Raw genomic sequence first — 20,130 nt, forward strand, 5'->3', positions numbered from 1 at the left:
CATTTATCTTAATATTTTTTTTTATCAAGATACACGCATATTATATCTATAAAGATAAAGTTGATTCTGTTCTTGAGAAGCTATATATATATATATACAATTCTGATCGTATTTCTATAAACTTTGCCAAGATAAACTGCAGAATTACAAGAGATATCTGCACCGGAAATAAAGATATTATTTATGGAGAATCCGGAAAAAATCAATTCAAAAAAATTATGCGATTGGATAGAATCAGAATATCCCGAATATACTCAGTTCGACCTAATTTAATTCTATCATAGGAAAATTTATCTTTGCAAATAAATTGTCGAACAAATAGCAAAGTTTCTCATGACATATTATATATATGTAAGTTTAAATTGCTTCCTCAAAAGATGCGCCCTCTTAAAATGCGCTCTCAGAAAATTTTCTTCACTTTAGAAAAAAATTAATTTTTCCGAAAAAAGTTTCCTAGCTTTTGATAAGAAAAAAAAGAGTAGTGTCGAAAAGTTAAAAGGGTTTTATGATTGAAAAAAAAGATCCAAACGAAAATTGACCTAATTACTTAAGTCAATTGAGGTAAAATATTTTAAGAGAAAGAGAGAGGAACAAATATCGACATTATTGTGAGCCATTTTATAAAGAATGGCCTATAAAACCGAGGATTCATTTTTTTTTCATTTCTCTTAGATCGGAAAAATAATGCTCCAATTTATATTTATTGATTTGATCCATATTTTCCACTCACAATTTCTATTTCATTACTTTTAATATATATCTCAAGTATTAATTATTAGGATACGAAATAATGAAAATAAAAACGAACTAACAGAGAAAATATTTTTTTTTCACTTTAAAATTGAAATTTTTAAAAGAAGAATATATTTGAAGATGACTTGTATTTTCTGCGCTTGTTTTAGCCAAAATTCTGGGTCAGACAAGCGCAGTGATAAAAGTCATCGTTCGACCAAACAGCCGGCTCCGGCACGTCTGGTTTAACGAGCCGTAAACTACTTGGTTCTGGCGTTCATAGAATGACGAAATACGTAAATTAATGAAAATTAGATTACTATTCTGGAAATAAGTGCACTTTTAACATCAAACTTTATCATGTGGAATAAATTACTTTAGCAGAATTATATATAGATATATACGAGAAAAACTAATTAAATGAAAAAAAGTCTATTGTACATACGCCTCCTTCACAAGAATATTTGTTTCTTTATAGCCAAGGAATTTCAATTTGTCAGGGTTTCAAAATTTTTGTCAAACTGGTATTTTTTTAATTTAGCCAATTTTCTAATTTTTTAAGAACAATTTTAGGAAATTGTATTTTGAATAAAAAATATTTAAAATAACCCTTTAAAATAGCAGAGTTAACCAGGAAACTTTAATTTCGTTTTTCTCTGATTTTCACATTTTCACTCTTACCTAAGGAATTTTCTGATCACCTCTAATATAAGTAAACAAAAAAATGTGAAATTTTAAAATTAAAGTGGACGCTGAAAAATACACTATTAAAATAACTATTATTTGTAATTTTTAGAGATAAAAACACTAATTTCACATCTTTCATTTACTTTTAAGAAGTTAAAAAAATGAGAAAAAGAATTATTTTTACATTCAGCGCCGTCGCTTACTTCATATGCCTCTAAAAAAACGTTTCTAATACATTTATTTATGAATCTCTTTAATTATTCAATTATATGTAATTAATTCGAAAAATTCGAATAATTTGTTTAATTATTTAATTATTTTTTTAATATTTTATAAGAATTGCTGCTGTAATTTCTCCAAAATTATTGTTAACATTTTAAAATTCAATTATTTTCTATTACTTTTAACTAAAATTCTTCTCTAAATCAATTTTTTAATAATTTATGAAAAACTTTTTTAAGAATTCAATGATACAAAAAAAAAAATAGTTTAACTAAAATAATTCTGAAATTAACCTGAATCAACAATAAAAAGTTTTTAAAAAATAAGTACATATTTTGTAAACGCAACTCTTTTAAAATTCAATTATTTTTGAAATTTTGAAGTAAAAATAATTGTCTAGATAATTTATAAGAATCTAATAATTCTATGATAGTTCTTCAAGAATTAATTTATTTAAAATAAATTAAATCTCTTATTCTTGTTAGAAATAAACAATTCTTTTATAGGTTTTATAATAAAATTCCTGGTGATTTCGAAGTTTAATTCAAAATTTTTGTAAAAATCAGCTATTTTCCAAATTTTTAGTTAGAATTCTTCAAAAACACGGTTTCTTAATTACTTCATAATTTTTTAAAGTAAAAAAAATTGAATTTTGTCAAATATAAAATTTATGCAACGAAATTTCACAAAATTTTCAATTGTATCAATTTTCTAAATTAAATTATTCAAGATTTTAATTACTACTTATTATTATTTATTTTTTCACAAGAATTAAAATTTAAAATAATTTAAATGTGAAATCTTATGAAATTTATTTTTTTCTTAAAATATTACAACTGCAATTCTTTCAAAATACAATTATTTTCTAGAATTTTTAAACAACATTATTTTCAAAACTTTAATAATTTTTTAGAAAAATAATAAATAATTCTAATAGAATGAAAAAAAGAATTATTATTGAAAAAATGCTCAAAAAATTTTTAATATAATTATTTGTTAAACAATTTATAAGTGATAAATTTTGTTTTGCAAGAATTAAATTATTATAAATCAAGTGCGAACTCCCTTTGATTATTTTCAAAAAGTTTCAAAAAATACAATTACTTTTAATCCAATTTAAATTTCAATTATTTAAAAAACTTTTTAATTGCTTGTTTATAAAAATTCAAATTTCATTAATAATTACAATTTTTTGAGAATTTCGAATAAAATCTTTTGAAATTGCGTAATTATTAAAAACAATTAAAAGTATTTTTAAAGTTAACTAATCATAAAAATTTTAGTTATAAGTCTTTCGTAATTAAACTGTTTTAGATAAAATTTAGATCCATTAAATCTATATTTAAAAAAAATATCAATACAAACAATTGCGAATCTTTTACTTAATTAAAATAAATATTTAATCATTATTAATTTTATTGTAGCAATTGTATTGTTTCAAAATTTAATGTTAATTCAAATAGGTTTAGGATGAAAAAATATTCCAAGGAGAATTCAAAGTTGTTAAGTTTTTCAACAATTTTATTTTGACACCATTAAACGGAAAAAAACAAAAATACCAGAATTTTTGTAGTTATATTCTAAAAATTTGTTATTTTTAGTATTATTTTATTTATTTTTATTAGTATTTTTTATATTATAATATTTAATTTAATAATAAATTTAATTTATTATTTATTTTATTAGTTATTTTTCTAGTATACCTTTGATAAAATGCCCTGACTTTTTCTTGATATGAACCTAAAGTCCGCAACTTTTTTAAAAACGAAAAATATATTTTTTTCAATAATTCAATTGAACTTTTATTTTCATGTTCGTAAGAACATGAAAATTAAAGATCTATTGAATTATTATAGGTTTTTAAGAAATTATTACTTGATAATTGCTACTTAAAAGACAATTTGTTAAAAAATACACGTAGAGAAAATATATATTAAATTTTGTAAAAGTATTTTACAATTTAGAGAAAAAGTGCAAGAAACCGAAATTTTTACATAGAAAATACTAAACAGTGAAAGAAATAATGTGAAATTTAGTAAAGTTATAAATTTAACTAAAATTCTTATATTTGATATAATTATACTAAATTTCACTTAAGTTTTTTCAAAGTTTAGTATTTTTTATATCAAAATTTTGCTTTGTCGCATTTTTCCCCCAAATTGTGAAATAATTTTAAAAAATTTAATATATACTTTCCCAGGTAGAAAAAATTTAATGGAAGCCTAGATATATGCTAGCGCCACCACTGGAATTTGCATGGCAATTTATCTCGCCGACGTCTTCTAGCGCCTTGCATGGCGCGAGCACTTTCCGCTAGAATGCAACATAACCTCAAATTTCTGTTGCATAAAGTGTCAAAGGTGTTTGCTTCTATTTTTAAAGTAAAAGTAAATGTTTGCTTGTAGAATATTGTGGCATTTAAAAACAATATATAGTAAAGGATTGTAAGTATTTATATATTTGTAATTGTATTAAATTTAAACATAAATTAATATTGCATTATAAATTTCTTGTTCATTCGTTAATTTATACACTTATTTATAAAAGAATTTTTAGTATATGAATGTTTTATTCAATCTCCAAGAAAATTTTTAAATATATTTTAAGTAATTAATTTAACGATTTATCACCAAGAGTAACAATAAATACTTTTTGATGGATCAAATATATATTAATAATTTTTCTCCATTCGAATTAAAAAACATAACCTCAAACTGGATTTATTTTTTCTTTATTTTTAATTCACCTGACAGAAAAGATTGACTGATTTTAAATAGGAACTTAATTTTTGCAATTATTATTATTATTATTATAAAAGAAATTGATTAATTTCAAAAATTTTAATTTCAATGTTTAACATGTGTAACTATTTTTGACACTGTTACTAAAGAAATAAATAATTTGTTATGAAAATTTAATAATAATTTATTCTTAAAATTTCCATATTTAAAAAACAATTTTATACAGCAAATAATGATCAAAATTTTGATTAGGCTTGGGATTAAGAAAAGGTTGCCGTTTTCTGAATTAAAATCTTACCATAACTTTAAACGAAACGTGAATTAACTCTTCAAATACGTTAAAACTTCATTGTAGGCAGATAATTAGTAAATGTTTTTTATATGTACACGATTTTTTTTAATTATTTTCGTCAAAAGAAATGACATAGGAATCATTTTTTAATTCGCGAAATAAAGTTTTGGCAGGTGAGGTTATGTTCATTCTAGCACTGCGGGCAGAATGCGAGAAAGGCGCTAGACTAAAAAAGTGTTTCAAATGCTCTTAGCGCCACTACAGCGCAATGGCACGCAAGAGTGGCACCATGCTAGCGCCACCAAATTTTTCTACCAGGGATTCTCTCCATGTAAGATGAATTAAAATTTAAAAGTCTAATAAAATAAATCTTCATATTATTTTTGAGTTTTTGTTTTCAAAAACGTTGCGGAATTCTCTGAATTCTCTGACTTGTCGCAAACCTGATTAATAATTGATCATTAATATTAAATAAAATTAATATTTTTGAAAACTGAAAAAAATGAAATAAAAATAAAAGATAAAGAAAATGATGAATAGAAGCAATCTATAATCACTGTCGTGAGTTTATAAAAAATCCCATATAGTTGAATTGAAGTCGATCAATTTGAAGGTATGCGAAAAGTCTAGAATAATGGGTATTCTTTTTCTTTTAGTGGCTATAGGGGGTAGGAAGGGGGAGAAGATAAAGTGTAGAAAATGAAAAAGAACGTACTTTTACTCGACTTACGTGGTCTCTATGTTCCGGGGTTGAGGGTGGATTCGGGGTATTTGGCAGGGAACCCCCGGAAGGGGTGCAGTGCCGCAGCCGCGCCAGGGCCGTACGAAGGCCCTCCGTCACGAGGCTCTTTTATTAAGCTTCCAGGATACAGCAAACTCCTCTTCCTCTTCCTCCTCCTTCTCCTCTCTTCCTCGACGACGATTCACCAAATTTTCTTAGTCCCAAATCACAAACTTTCGAAATATTCTTCTTCTTCTTCTTTTTCGATGACTGATTATTAATAATCATCATATCAGGACGGATCTTGGTATTTTTCTAATCATTAACAATGAACACGTAAACACTGCAAACACTAACACGAATATATAATTAAATTGTAACTTTTTCTTTTAGATATTTTAAACACGAATTTAAAACGCTTTAAGATCGATGTTGTAATTTCAGTCAAAATTCAAGAGAGCGAGTGCATTATAAATGCGTCGTCCCTTTTCAAAAGGTCTCTATAGTTAAGTAATAATTTTCACGATTATTTCACCTTCGAGATCGCGTGAAACGAAAGCGCTTTTGGCACTTTGAGCGATCGAGGTTAAGTGTTCTGCCCCCTTCTTCTTCTTCTTCTTCTTCGTTTCTCTGCTTTTACACGACGCGACTTTACAACCCTTTAAACGAGGCCTTTAGTTTGTCCCAACAACTCGTCTGGCTCCTCTCGCGACTAGTCGGCACTTTACACCAGATAACTTATCAACAATGCCTTTCTTCGACTGTTAGGTTATCTGAAACAATAAAACACGTTCAACATCAGAACAGGCTCTTACAATGAAAAATATATTCGAAAAAAAGAAAGTCTTATTTTTTTTTTCATTTGCTATCTTTTTGACCATCTTCATTGCAATAAAACAACAGTGCAGAAAGAAGCATCTTAAAGTACATTCTAGTCACTTTTAAGATATTTAAAACATCTCATTTTTCACGTGCCCCATGTACATTAGGGGAGAGTGGGGCAAAATGGGGTACCTTTTTGAAATTGGCTGTTTACAGAGAACCAAACGAATAAATTGATTCAGCTAAACTTCAGAATTTTTCTTTGTACACTTAGCTTTGAGGAAATTATGATAATAGCAGAGAAACAAATTTTTGAAAGAACTTATATCGTATTTTCTGAGAAAGTGCTAAAATCCCATTTTGCCCCACCCGTGGGGCAAAATGGGGTGGCATCAAATAACTATACAAAACATTGAATATTTTTTCAAAATTCATTAAATTCTTGTTGTATGAGATTGTAAATACAAACACAAAGTAGGATTCTTCATTATTATGAAAAAACAAGTAATATTTATTAGAATTTAACAAAAAAACATGAATATTGCAAAATATCGATAAACCGATAATGAAACATCGATAGTATAAATGCCTCGAAGCAAAAATATTGATTCTTCTGCAGGAAACCTTTAAATATGCATAATATAAATAGTTTTAATGAAACGGCGTAGCTTCCGGCATGCCCCACACTTAGGTACCCCATTCTGCCCCACACTGCATATTAAAACAAAATGCAATGTTTACAAGTTATTGTAAACAATTAAACAATCTATTCTATTGGAAATTACTCTAGAATAAGTACTGAAAAAGATCCCACACTTGCCAAACTAAATGCATTATCCCAAAAAGTTTGGTAAGCACTTTAATTTTGAAAAAAATTCATATTTTTTTTGCTTAAAACTTAAAAGTTGTATAACTTTCAAAAAAAAATTTTCTTTAGAATGTCTTCATAATTAATAACAGTTTCTTATCAACATGAATGATATATGTCGAGGATAAAAAAATTAAAAGTACCTATCATGGAAAAACAGAGGTACCCCATTTGACCCGCCTACCCCATTTTGCCCCACTCTCCCCTACTATGGGAATACGCCACACTGAATAACATGACCTTAAGATGTTTTTAAGATGTTTAAAGGTGGCATTAAAAATACCTTCTCTTTGAATTTTACTGTGATAAGAAAGTAATTTCGTTTATTATTTTGATCAAATAATTATGATCATAAATAAAATTTTAAATAATTTTCTTTAAAGCAGGGCTCGAACCAGTGAGAGTATTAAAAAATAAGGACTTTACGACCCAAAAATGAAAAATTAGGGACAACTTACTGACCAATTACTGACAAAAATATAAACAGTCCGAGTCAAATAAGAGAATATTTTTAAAAATAATTTTCAGGAATTACTGGATAATAATATTTATTTAAAACAATAAATCGTCACTCACGACGTTTCGATATCAACGTTGATATCCTCTTCAGGTGAAAAAAATCTGTGAAAAATTCATAAATTTAAGTAACATAAGAATATTTTAATTAAAATTATAATTTAAATTTCTTCACGTTTCATAATAATTAAGGATGGCCGAGTGATAAACTCATTATTTTATATTATATTAAGAATAATGTTACTCCAACTTCTTCAAAATTATTTTAAATTCAATTATTATTTTCTACAATTTTTAACTATAAAATTCTTTTATAAATCAATTTTTAATAATTTTTGAAAAAGTTCCTTGAGAATTTTCAAGCCTTTTTGTTTACAATTTAATTTTACAAAATTTCGATTAATAAAAAATTCACTTTTAAATCAATTTTTATTAGAAAATTCTTCGAGAATTCAATTATTTAAATACAAAAATAAATAATTTATTTCTTCGTTCGATTTCAATTATTATTATTATTTTATCTACTAAAAATCTTCCCAGGATTTCAATTTTTTTATAAACAATAAAGTTTTCCATAAGAAGGCAATTATTTTTAATACATTTGTAATAACATTTTTCGATGAAATTCAATTATTTAAAATTTCTTTTTTTAAATTCATCAAATGATTTCAATTATTTTTAAAAATGTTGATAAAATTCTTCTTAAGAATTCAATTATTATTTCTTATAAACATTAAAATTCTTTGCAGGGATTTAATTACTTTCAATACAAATTTATTTAAATTAATTAAGTGTTAAAGTTAACGATCATTATTTTTTTGTATCGAGAAATTGAAATAAAAATGTATTAATAATAATTGAAATCCTTCGAAGAAATTTAATATTTATAAAAATAATTGAATTGTTGAGAAGAATTTCATTTAAATGTTTGAAAATAATTGAATTCATTTACTGAGAAAACGATTTATTTGGTACCTACCATCAAATTTTGTTTAAATCAAACTTAATGATAAATCGTCCAACGTCTTTCCGGCAGGACGAAAAAGACTCAGGTGAGTCCCTCCGAAATCACTAAAGAAAACTAACATGGATTCAGATAAATAAAAAATGATATATATCATTGGAAAGGTAACGAAACAAGCTTTCAGCGCATATAAATATCGAGCTTGTAAGTTCAAAACTAAGGGCTGGGTAGTTTGAAGAAGTTACATGTTCCAAAAATTCACATAATTTTTAGTCACAGAATGACGAACCCCGGTCCTGCCGGCAGGACGCTTTTCGCTTTATTTAAGAGACTACCTAGCCCAGGTTTATAAATTTAAAGACTCGATATTTACATCATTTGAAAGCTTGTTTCATTACCTTTCGAACGATATATTTAGTTTTATATTTATCTGCTTCCATATTAATTTTATAGAGCAATTTCTAAGGGACTCGCGCCTGAGTCTATACTCAAATATACTGAAAAATATTAAAAATGAATTTTTTTTAATTAAAAAATTAGGTTTCATTCTTTGAACGTTTCTGAAGAGAAAGAGACTCGTCCGGTCAAAAAATATTGATTTTTGGGGATTTTACATTAAATTTACGAAAAAATGTTTTTTTCACTGTTTAAAAACAGCAAGTTTGAAGGCTTTGAAAAATGGTTTAATATTATTATTTTAAAAAGTCAAAAATATGTAGGGTAAGTGTACTAATTCCTGCGGTATTTTGGTCAAGACGTCTTTTAACTATAAAATATAATTTTTATATTGATCAAATTGAACTTATGTCTTATTAAATTTGTAGTTTGTGTTATTAAGATATGTTTACAATAAATACCATCTCTAAAATATAATTTATTTTAATAAATTTAATGAATTAAAAATAATATGCAATGCGTTTAATTCTGCGCGTTTGAGTCAGTTGCTGCGCATCAGTTGCTGCGCGAATTTAATTCCTGTGGGTCAGTTTCTGCGCATAATTTCGTGTTTATGTGTATAATACCGCAAACTACTATATGAAATCAAAATGGGACAATGATTTTAATCAATGTTTAATTGAATAGAATATAAACTTATTAAAAATAAATATATATCATATATTAACAAAAGTAACAAATAATTTCTGAATTATCACATTTTTGAAACATTTAGTTAAAACCTAATAACAGAATTCTTCCTTAATTAATTTATGTATTTATTAAATTTTCTTTAGTTTTTCCTCCATAATCTTCATTTTTTCTTTCATTTTCATAATTTTTTCTTGCTCTTTTTCAAAATAGATAGTCTATTGTAACCAGTCTTAGTTGATTTTCTGAGGGCGCAGAAATTAAATCAAGCCCAAATTCTGTGTTAATTACTACTCTTAAAAATAAAATATAATAACAGACAAAAATAAAGTAAAGTTTAATTTTTCTTTTAAAACAAGGTTTTCTTTATCTAAAATCATCATAATACTTTAAGTCTAAACACTTTAAGTCTAAAAACAATAATAAAGCCTTTTTTATGTAGGTATTTTTGCACCGCCAGCAAAGTTAGCAATGAAAATAAATAAAACCTTGAACACGTCAACTTTTAATTAAAATAAAATACATAAATATTATGTTTTGGTATATACTTCCTATATCTTGTGACATTGTAAAATTTATTATTTTACAATTCACAAAGTTTCATATAAAAAAAAAGTTATTTCGCGCTTCTATCATTCAAAATTTGATTTATTCGTGTTAGAGAATTACTCCATGATTTCACAACAATTCGAGATATAGGACAAAATTAAAAATTAATTAATTTAAGAATTAACTTTTGTGATCCTTTTTCTATTTCATGTAAATTTTTGCGAGTCAACATTATGAAGATTTCTGGATTCCTGGAAGATTAATATTTGAATTTGACATCTTTCGATTTTACTACTAACGGAAATTAAATTTTTGCTGTTCGACCTGACCCTTATTTTGGATTCTTCTATTTTATTTGAATTTATTCTTCTGACGTACCCTTGAATTGGACTATTTTGGGATGCCACGTAATTTTTCTGTGTTTATTATACTGAAAATTATTGACTGACTTCGTTTCCTGGTGAAATACTCAAGATTTCCCGATTCTTGGAAGGCTTTATCAGACAAGAGAACTTAGTTCGAAACTCTTATTGCTTCATGATAGATGGGCCCTATAATTTACCGTGTTCCTGTATTAATGTCAGTTTGTGATTGAAAAGGTATTCAGCCGTCCTATTCGTGTAAGTGGCACTTAGTCTTTTTGGAATTGCAACTTTTAATATTCACCACGTTCAATTATATGGAAGAGGACTTGATAACTTAACATCTGGCGTCAAATTAATCCCTCTCGAATTAATTTATTATTTACTGAAGAATAATTCAAGAAACCGATTTTTATTCAAGGATTTATTATTATTGTGAAGAATCAATTTTGTCAACATTTGAATTACCCTCCTTTTTGTCTGGCCAATCAGCATCAAGAAATATAAAGAAGATTCCTGGACTAATTTGCGACCAATCAGAAATTAGATATATTTCACGCGAATCTAGTGTAACCTCGCGATTTTCATTTTTTTATGTTGGCAACGAATTTCCTAGGAGATAAACAAACAACGCCATATTATTCATTCTTTTCTGTGAAATCGTGGAAGACAGTTCGTCTTTTTGTCATTATCTTTTCTTTTTGTCAATTCAAATTTAATTTTCTTTTTTTTATAAAAATTTAACTCTTTTAAATAAAATTGGAGAGAAAGTCAAAACCATTTGGGGATCAGTCGAAACCATTGGGGATCTCGAGAGCGGTCATCGTACATAGGAAATTCGTTGGCCGTGAATTTATTTTCTGGTACAAATTTGATTTTTTATTTTTTATGCATGATATCTCAAAATGTAATTTTCTTTTCTTGATTTTCGAGACTGAATGTCTTATTTTTTTTATTTTTTTAATTTAATGATTTAAATCTGTAATTTAATTGAGATATCATTCGATTATTAATTTTCTTTGATCTGACTAAATGTCAAGATTTTAGTTTCGATTATATTGTCCATCCTATATATATCTCGAATTGAAAAGAATCCTTATTCTATTTTAGAATAAGTTTAATATTCGCTTGATTTTTTTAGTTTGTCAAATTTAAATATTTTGATAATTAATTTTGAAATTATATAGAATCACATCAACTAATTTATGTGTCTAACCCCTAATTTTCTGATTTATTGAATAAATTGTTATTTTGTTTTGATAATTTTTGATTATTATTGACTTAATTTTGTGGATATTTATTTGGTTAAATAACGAATCACCCCCTCTACTATTTTCCAGTTATGGGACTGTAGCTAGCTTGGACATATTTTGGGAAGATTAAATTGGTGTCTTAATTTTGATTCTGTTTCTTTTGAGCTAAATACAAAAATTATTAATACTTAGCTTGGTAGCCTTTGTGTATTGATAATTAGTTTGTCTCAAAAGGTTTTTGTCTTTTTGTTGTGTAATTGTTTATTGATTGACACTTAGCCTGGTGGCCTCGTGTATCGATAATAAATAAATTTAATTTAATTTAAATAATTGCCGGTAATTAGCCTGGTGGCCTTCGTTTATTCGGAATTATTTACAAATCTGTTTTGTCCCTTTTGTGAATTTTGTTGAGTGTCCTTTTAGGACTGGCGCCCACCCTTTTGCATCACATTTAATCGTTCCTATAAGTAACCTTAAATTTTATTAATTTTTGCTAAATTTATTTTGTTTGAATTTTGGAAAGTAAATCATTGTTTGAAAAATATTGAGGTTACAATCTATTTTAAAACTTACATCGTTAAGTAATTTTAAAAAAAAATTTCAAAATTATTTGTGCCCTGAACAAATGTATTCACTTAAATTATTAAAATGCCGCAGAAACTGAAGCACCCGCAGCAATTGACGCACTTACCCTATTTTTTCGTCTTTTCGTCTACTTTAACCCCAAAGAGTGCCAGAAAAGAAAAGTTGAATTCCCTTTTTTTAAAAGCCTTTTTTTCGGAACGTCCTTCCGGCAGGATGGGCGCTTGGACGATTTATCATTAAAATATCCTTGCTATACAGTCAAACATATTTAACTTTAATTGAAACATATTTTTCGGTTCATTTAAAGAAATATTATTTTTAATTCAAATTTCTACAAGGAATTTCAAATTTTATAAAAATAATTGAATTCTTGAGAATAATTTTATAAAAATTTATTTTTATATCAATTTTTATTAGAAAATGCTATTAGAATTCAATTATTTAAATAGAAAAATAAATGATTTATTAATTAATATTGAATGTTTCTTGAAATTCAATTCTCATATAGAATTTTATCAACGTATTTTAAATAATTAAATTCTTATTTGGACTAATTTTAATAAAATATTTAAGAATAATTACATTTTTTGAGGAATTCGATTAAAATTGTATTAAAAATAATTGAAATTCTGCAGAGTTTTATTATTTATGAAAAGAATTGAATTCCTAAAAAATTTTTATTATTTACGTAAATAATTTAATCCCTGTAAAAATTTTATTATTTATGAAAATAATTAAATGTTTGCGTAGAATTTTATTAGAATTTTTGAAAATAATTGAATTTATTTCGGATAAGAATTTTATTATTTCTGAAGATAATTGGAATTTTGACGAGAATTTTATTACTTTTGAAAATAATTGAATTTCTGCAATCATTTGTAATTTTTCTAAAATTCTCCAAATTATATCGTATTATACAATTTACGAACTTTTCGTCCCTTTTCAATCTAATTACGGACTTTACGGACCTTTTTTCAATAAAACTGACTTTTACGAACTTCAAGCAAATCTAAGAAATCTTAATTCAATTATTTAAAAATACTGAATTAAAAAAAATGTACCAAAGAATTTATCAAATTAATGAAAATTTTTTTGGAATTGAATTGAAAATTATTAAATATTTGTTAAAGAATTTTGTTAGAGATTTAAAAAAAATCTATTTTTCAAAGAATCGCAATTGAATATATATTGATATGCTTGCGTTAGTAAAAAAAGCAACATCAATTAAAAATTTTAAATTATAATTAGTTATAATTTCAAAAAGATTTTAATTAAAATTTTTTTTAAAGTTGAAGTTTTGAAAAATTTAATTTAAATAAATTCTGAAAAATTTAGTTATTAAAATATTTAAGTTCTTATTTTTTAAAGATAATTGAATTTTTCTAAACAAGTATAATTGAAAATTCTTTAAATAATTGATTTGTATTTAATTTTAAAATTGAAAGTAAAAGTAAATTAATATAATTTTTAAAAAATTTTACTGAAACTCAAAAAAATTGTGTTTTCATTTATTTAAATACCAAATTGGATTATAAAATAAAGTGAAATTGGACTAAAATAAGACGGTTGTAGATTAATTTTAATCCATCAGAATTTTCTGAGAAGCGCAATTTAATTATCTAAGATAAAAAATATGATTTTTTTCCTCGGGATGAAGAGCAATTTATTTATCATTCTTTTTCAACTTTCAATGAAACTGTTATTCGACAGTCTGTTGTGAATATGCGGCGTTAAGTTTTATATGAATATTATATCAAGTTTGAAAACAGCACTTCACTTCATAATTCTGAAATATTATACTTTTTATTTCACTATTTTCCCTGAGAGTTTATAATTAAAAAAAAATTTTAATTCCTCTTTTTAATCATTTAAAACAATTTTTTATCATAATTAAATTTATTTATCCTTAAATTAATGTTTTTGTGGCATTTTCATGTTTTCAATACCTGCATTTAACGGACATTTGATATTTTATTTAGTGTGTGAGTGTTTATATATATAATTAATTAGAAATGAATATCTGTTGATGGATTGATATTAAATTTAAAATACGAAGGAGACTGAGAATTTGCTTGAAATTCAAGCTCCGATTGATGTTGTACTTGCTTCGGTCAAACTCTGAATTTTGATATCCTGAAAATAACCATCATTGCTATCAGATATACAAATCATTTCAAATAAAAGAAAAAATGAGATACGAAAAATAATATGATTGACGGACTCTGAAAAAATTAAGGCAAAATATTTTCCTGTATCATTTACATTTTCAGTATTCTGAAAATATTTAATTTGCTTATTGCAGAGAGAATAAAAGTGAAATAAATTTTTTAACCTTTAGCATTATATTTTTGCTGTTGAAACACTTCTTTATTTACTAGAGAATCATAGAAATTTTTTTTTCTTTTTCTACACCAGAGATAATTTTATATATAATAATTATTATTTTCAAATTAAAATTATTATTCCTCATTGCAATGCTTGGAGAAAAGTCTTTTGAGAAAAATTTCTTGATGAGAGAACGTTATTTGTGAGGGGAAAGCATTTCAAAGCAAAAGTGAATCTTTAATTATTTGGTTCGGAAGTCAAAGAAAATTTCAACTATAATATTTTAAAAAGTCTATTCCAAGCTTCATTATAAAAAGATTAAAGTCTTTTATATTTGTATTTAAGAATTCTCTCAGCTTTAATTTTATTTCGTCGCGCGAGTTTATTTAGAAAATAGAAAATAAGAATCCAATGAAGTAAAGTTATTTATTCGTAAAGAAGATTTTCATTGCTTGCTGACTGTTTCTGAAATTGGAGTTTTTTGTCTTAATTTCGTGAAAACTGCTTTATAGAACGTCTCTCATTAAAAGGGAAAAAAAATATTTTTGCTTAGGTATAACACGGCTTGAACCAGCGACGGACTTTACGGACCAAAAATTAAAAATTACGGACCAATTACTGACAAAAATATAACCAGAGAATGTATTACTTAAAACTATAAATTATATTCTTTCATTACGTTTAAGAAACTAGTCAATTTTTTGAAAAATTTTAATAATAATAAATTTTAAAATATATTGTAATTATTTTTTGTATATAATTTTGTATAATAATTGATTTTTTGTACAATGGAGAAAAAGTTGAGTTATAAATTCTAGAAAGTAATTGAATGTTGAAAGAATTGCAGTTGCAATTTTTTGGAAATAATTGAATTTTAGAAAACTAGAATTGAAAATTAGAAAATTTTTATTTATGTCCAAAAAATAATATCAAGTATTTAAGTAGATATGGAAAAAAATTGTATTTTTGAATAATTGAATATAGATTAGAGATGAGTGAAATTTTAGGAAAATTAAAAATTAAATTTTTGCGACAGCACTGAATGAAATAAACAACTTCTTTCGCCTTTTTTTGAACCTTTAATCGACTAAAGTGACTCTTTTTGCGCATTAAAGTCGATCCGAGGCCTGGATGTGTATATTTTTAATGTTATCGTTTTTAGATCTCTGAAATTTTATCCAATGCCAATTTTTAATAGTTCAAAGTGGTAAAAATAAAATACACTTTCTCTGAATCAGTTTCTAATTATAAACTACTTTTTAAATTGAAAAGCCAAAAATATATCTTTTAATAACTATAAAAGAAAGAATAAAAATCCATTTTCACCCAAACGATCGACAACATTACTTTTTGGGACAAGACTTTTTGACGCTTTTTGAAAAGTGTATACTTGATAGATAATCACCAAGATATAAAAAACAACTTTAGTTGGTCGTTTAGTTCAGATTGTATGTTTATGGTTTGAACAAAATACAGGAAACTCCTTCGTGCCTCATGCAAAAGAATTTTTATGTAAAGAGGGTACTTTATGAGCTTAGTATATATACATTGTTTATTGTTACATATACGTTTTCATTAATACCCGCAACTGCATACATATAGAAAGAAAAGAAATAGCTATAAATATTTCCATTGACTTGAGCTGAAAATACTGTGTATTAATTATGAACACGTCATCCAACACGAATTTAAATAATAACATATTTTTAACTGATTACCTACACGTTGATCATATTAAGATTGTGTCTAACTTTTTATCGATCGCAATAATTCTTTACACGGAAAAGTGAATATTATTTTCTAGCTAAAATCATTGTTATTTAAAATACTAGAAGGTATTTTACAAGGCATATTTTTATGGTACATAAAAATATATATTCTCCGCTAAAAGAACATTTGAACTCAATTTCAAGATGAAAAAACACTGGAAAAATATCAAATTTCTGGAATTACATTTTTTTTTCCTATAAAAATCTTTCTGTTTGACAAATCAAAATTATGCAGATTTATTTTCTTTTTTCTAAATAAAATAAGAAAATTATTCTAAAATTTATATTGACTACTGCTTTAATAAAATTTTCCAAAAAAATTCAATTATTCAATAAAATTTTTTTTAGGAATTCAATTATTTTCATAAATAGTAAAGCTCATTGCAGAATTTCAATTATTTTTAATACAAGTTTTATCAAATTCCTCGAAAAATGAAATTATTTTTAAAAATTTTATGAAAATTCTTCACAAGATTTCAATCATTTAAATAAAGTTTAATATCCTTTTTTTTAATAGAATTTAATGATTATTTTCAACACTTTTTTAAATTTTCTTAAAAGAATTTAATTATTTAAAAAGATTTTTTTGAAATTCTTCGGAAGAATTCAATTATTTTTAAAAATTTTTAATAAAATTCTTCGTGGAAATTTTATTATTTATAATGATGAAAATTTATTGAATTTCAATTATTATCAATATATCTACTATTTTAATAAAATTTCTAAAAAGAATTCAATTATTTAAAAAGATTTTTATGAAATTCTTTAGAAGAATTCAATTTTCTTTAAAAAAATATTTTAACATAAGTTTGTTATTAAGCTAATTTTAATTATTTTTTCAAATTTTTATTTCAAGATTTATTGATTATAATTCATGAGAAATAAATAATTTTCCAAATTTTGTATTTAAAATTCAATAAAATTTTAGAAAATTTCAATTATTTTCAAAATTTTTAATTAAAATTATGGAAAATTTTAATAAAATACTTAAATAAAATCAATGCTTATCAATGCAATTTTACAAAATTTCAATTATTTAAAAACTCTTTCAAGGTTGTGACAAAATTTAATTTTGTTTTTTCTGGACTTTTCCCTGATTTTCAGAGAGAACCTTAATTTTTTCCCTCATCCTTTTAAAAAAAAAACTTTTTAGGGAAGTTTATTTATTATGGAGAAAGTTAATTCTTAGGAGTAAAAATACAATGCAAATATTTAAAACTACCAAAAACCAAAAATTTCATTAAATTATTTAAACAATTTAATTATTTTTAATTGAAATCTTGGAAAAATTTAATAATCTCTAAAAGAAAATAATAAAATATACCTATTAAAAATGGTCAGAGGAAAATAGATTAAAAACTTAATTTTTCATAATTTTAAATTAAATTTTTCAAAATTTAAATATTTGAAAAAACATTAAATTAAAGTTTTTTTATAACTATATCTATCTATATATGTATTAAAAATTTCAATTCTAATTTTTCAAAATTAAATTATTCGTCATTTGGACCTTTTTAATACTTTGTGTAAAATTCAATTATTTATTATTTATTAAATTAAAATTGTTTCAAAATTTGATTTCTTTCAATATCTCTAAAGAAATATTCTTTAACAAATTTAATTATTTTTCATTCAATTTCACAAAATTTCTATTTAGTTTGATAATTCTTAAAAATAATTTTTTTTGAAATTTAAGTATCTTTAAAAATTGATTAAAAATTTTTCAGATATCATATTTTTTCAGAATTTAAAATAAAATTTATTTATTGAATTATATTAATTTTATTTTAAATAATTTATATTATATAAAATTTTTAAAAATTAAATAATTTTTGTAAATAAAAATTTAATGTTTTAAAGGCGAAAACAAATTTAAGTAGAAGTTTTTTAAGTTTTTCAAAAATATTTTTTTAACAGAAGTTTTTTATAATAATTTTAAAAATTTGACATTTTCCAATACTTTCGATAAAATTCCCTGATATTTTCTTGACTTCTCCGACCAATTTCATTTTCCCTGATTTTTGTGACCTGTGACAAATATGTTTTTAATTCTATCGAAAATTTATTATTCTAAAAAATTATTTGAAAAATAAATTTTGAAAGTTTTGGCTAAAGTCTTACGACAGTTCCGAGGGAGGGTAAAGGGCTCCAGAAGAAGGGTTACGGGTTTTAGTGGGTCGGGCTGGCAGTAGGTCGCCAGTTTATTAAATTTACTATTTTATATATTTATTTTTCTTTTTTTTATCTCCTTTTGTTTTATCACACCAACCCCACATAACCTTGGAGTGCGGAATCCAAGGTATCTGTAATCAGATTTCCCAAAAGTCCCTAAGCAAAAAAAAAAAAAAAAAAAAAAGTTGTAATAATTTATACCAAAAAAGTGGTATATTGTTGCAATTTGTTGAATATTCGGAAAATGTCCTAAAAATGGTACTATCCGAGGCATGCATATTGTTTTTTTTTTATTTTAAAAATTACTCATTATTCAGTGTCAATTTTTAATGCTTCAGGCAAAAATAATTAATATTGCTCTTGGAATGAAAAATACAAAAATACACGTTGGAAAAATTTTTTACCTAGAACAGCTAAAATATCTTAAAAATTCACTAGTATTAGTGAATTGTTTAGTTATTTCAGCCAAGACTTTCGCAATTCCAGGGCTCGAACCAGTGAAAGTATTTAAAAATACGATCTTTACGGACCAAAACTGAAAATTTATCGACCAATATTAATAATTTTCGAAAAAGTTCTTTGACAATTTTCAAATCCATTTGTTTACAATATTCGATTTTACGAAATTTTAATTATTCGTAAATTCTTCAATTGAATACCGTAAGTGAGGCTAAATTCGCTCAATTTTTCAATTCTTTTTTAAATAACTTCGGGAAACGATGAAAATAAACATTGGCACTGAAAATATATAATCTTTAACCCTTTATCTTTCCTATTACTGCATAAAGAAATTAAAATATGTTGCAGAAAATTATTTATAAGCCGTTTTTTTGTGAGCGAATTTACCTTTAAATGATGGGTAAATTCGCTCACCATTATTATTCTGGCAAAATATATTATAATCTGCAAAAATGAAACTAAATATTCTTTAGAATCAATAAAGAAAAAAATTAAGAACAATATTCAAAGTTATTGGAATAAATATTTAATATTGTTTTATCAATAAGTAATTAGATTCAATCATTCAATCAAACGTACTCATAACCATAAAAAAACAAGGTTAAGTTTGACAGTTTAGTGCTTAAACCGTTTTAAATCGTTTAATTTTCAGTTATAAGAGTACTATTATTTAAAAAAATCGAATTATAAATTATAGTAATTAACATACTTAAAATATCCAGGCCCAAACATCTTTTTTGTAGACTTATTTCCTGAGCGAATTTACACAACAAATTTGAATTTTTTTTAAATTGATTTTTTGCAGAATCTGTTTATTGCTTTAATTTTTGTGCTTTATGAAAATCATGTTGGAGATACAGGAAATGTAATGTTCAGAAGTATTCAACTTAAAAATTTTGAAGTAAAGCTTTATTTCCTACTTTTTTATACTACTTGTTCAATATGAAAATTATTCACTTGTGTTTTAAATATAATTTCTACTGAAAGTTACCAATGAATTTGCTG

The 20,130-nt window shown here is 24.6% G+C and overlaps 1 protein-coding gene across 5 annotated transcripts in view; it reads right to left on the reverse strand.

The window, feature by feature from the left end:
• LOC122511255 (rhoGEF domain-containing protein gxcI-like) overlaps positions 1-20,130 on the reverse strand; it is a 228,536-nt gene that overhangs the window by 143,466 nt on the left and 64,940 nt on the right. For 4 of the 5 annotated variants that reach the window (XM_043626395.1, XM_043626396.1, XM_043626393.1 and 1 more), the window contains exon 2: positions 5,405-6,168. The gene's annotated coding sequence lies outside the window, so the exon portion shown is untranslated. Of the gene's footprint in view, positions 1-5,389; positions 6,169-20,130 lie in introns of all 5 variants that reach the window. The other variant, XM_043626394.1, reaches the window with a different exon arrangement.

This window comes from Leptopilina heterotoma, unplaced genomic scaffold, assembly GCF_015476425.1.
Source record: "Leptopilina heterotoma isolate Lh14 unplaced genomic scaffold, ASM1547642v1 Lhet_81, whole genome shotgun sequence".
NCBI lineage: Eukaryota > Metazoa > Arthropoda > Insecta > Hymenoptera > Figitidae > Leptopilina > Leptopilina heterotoma.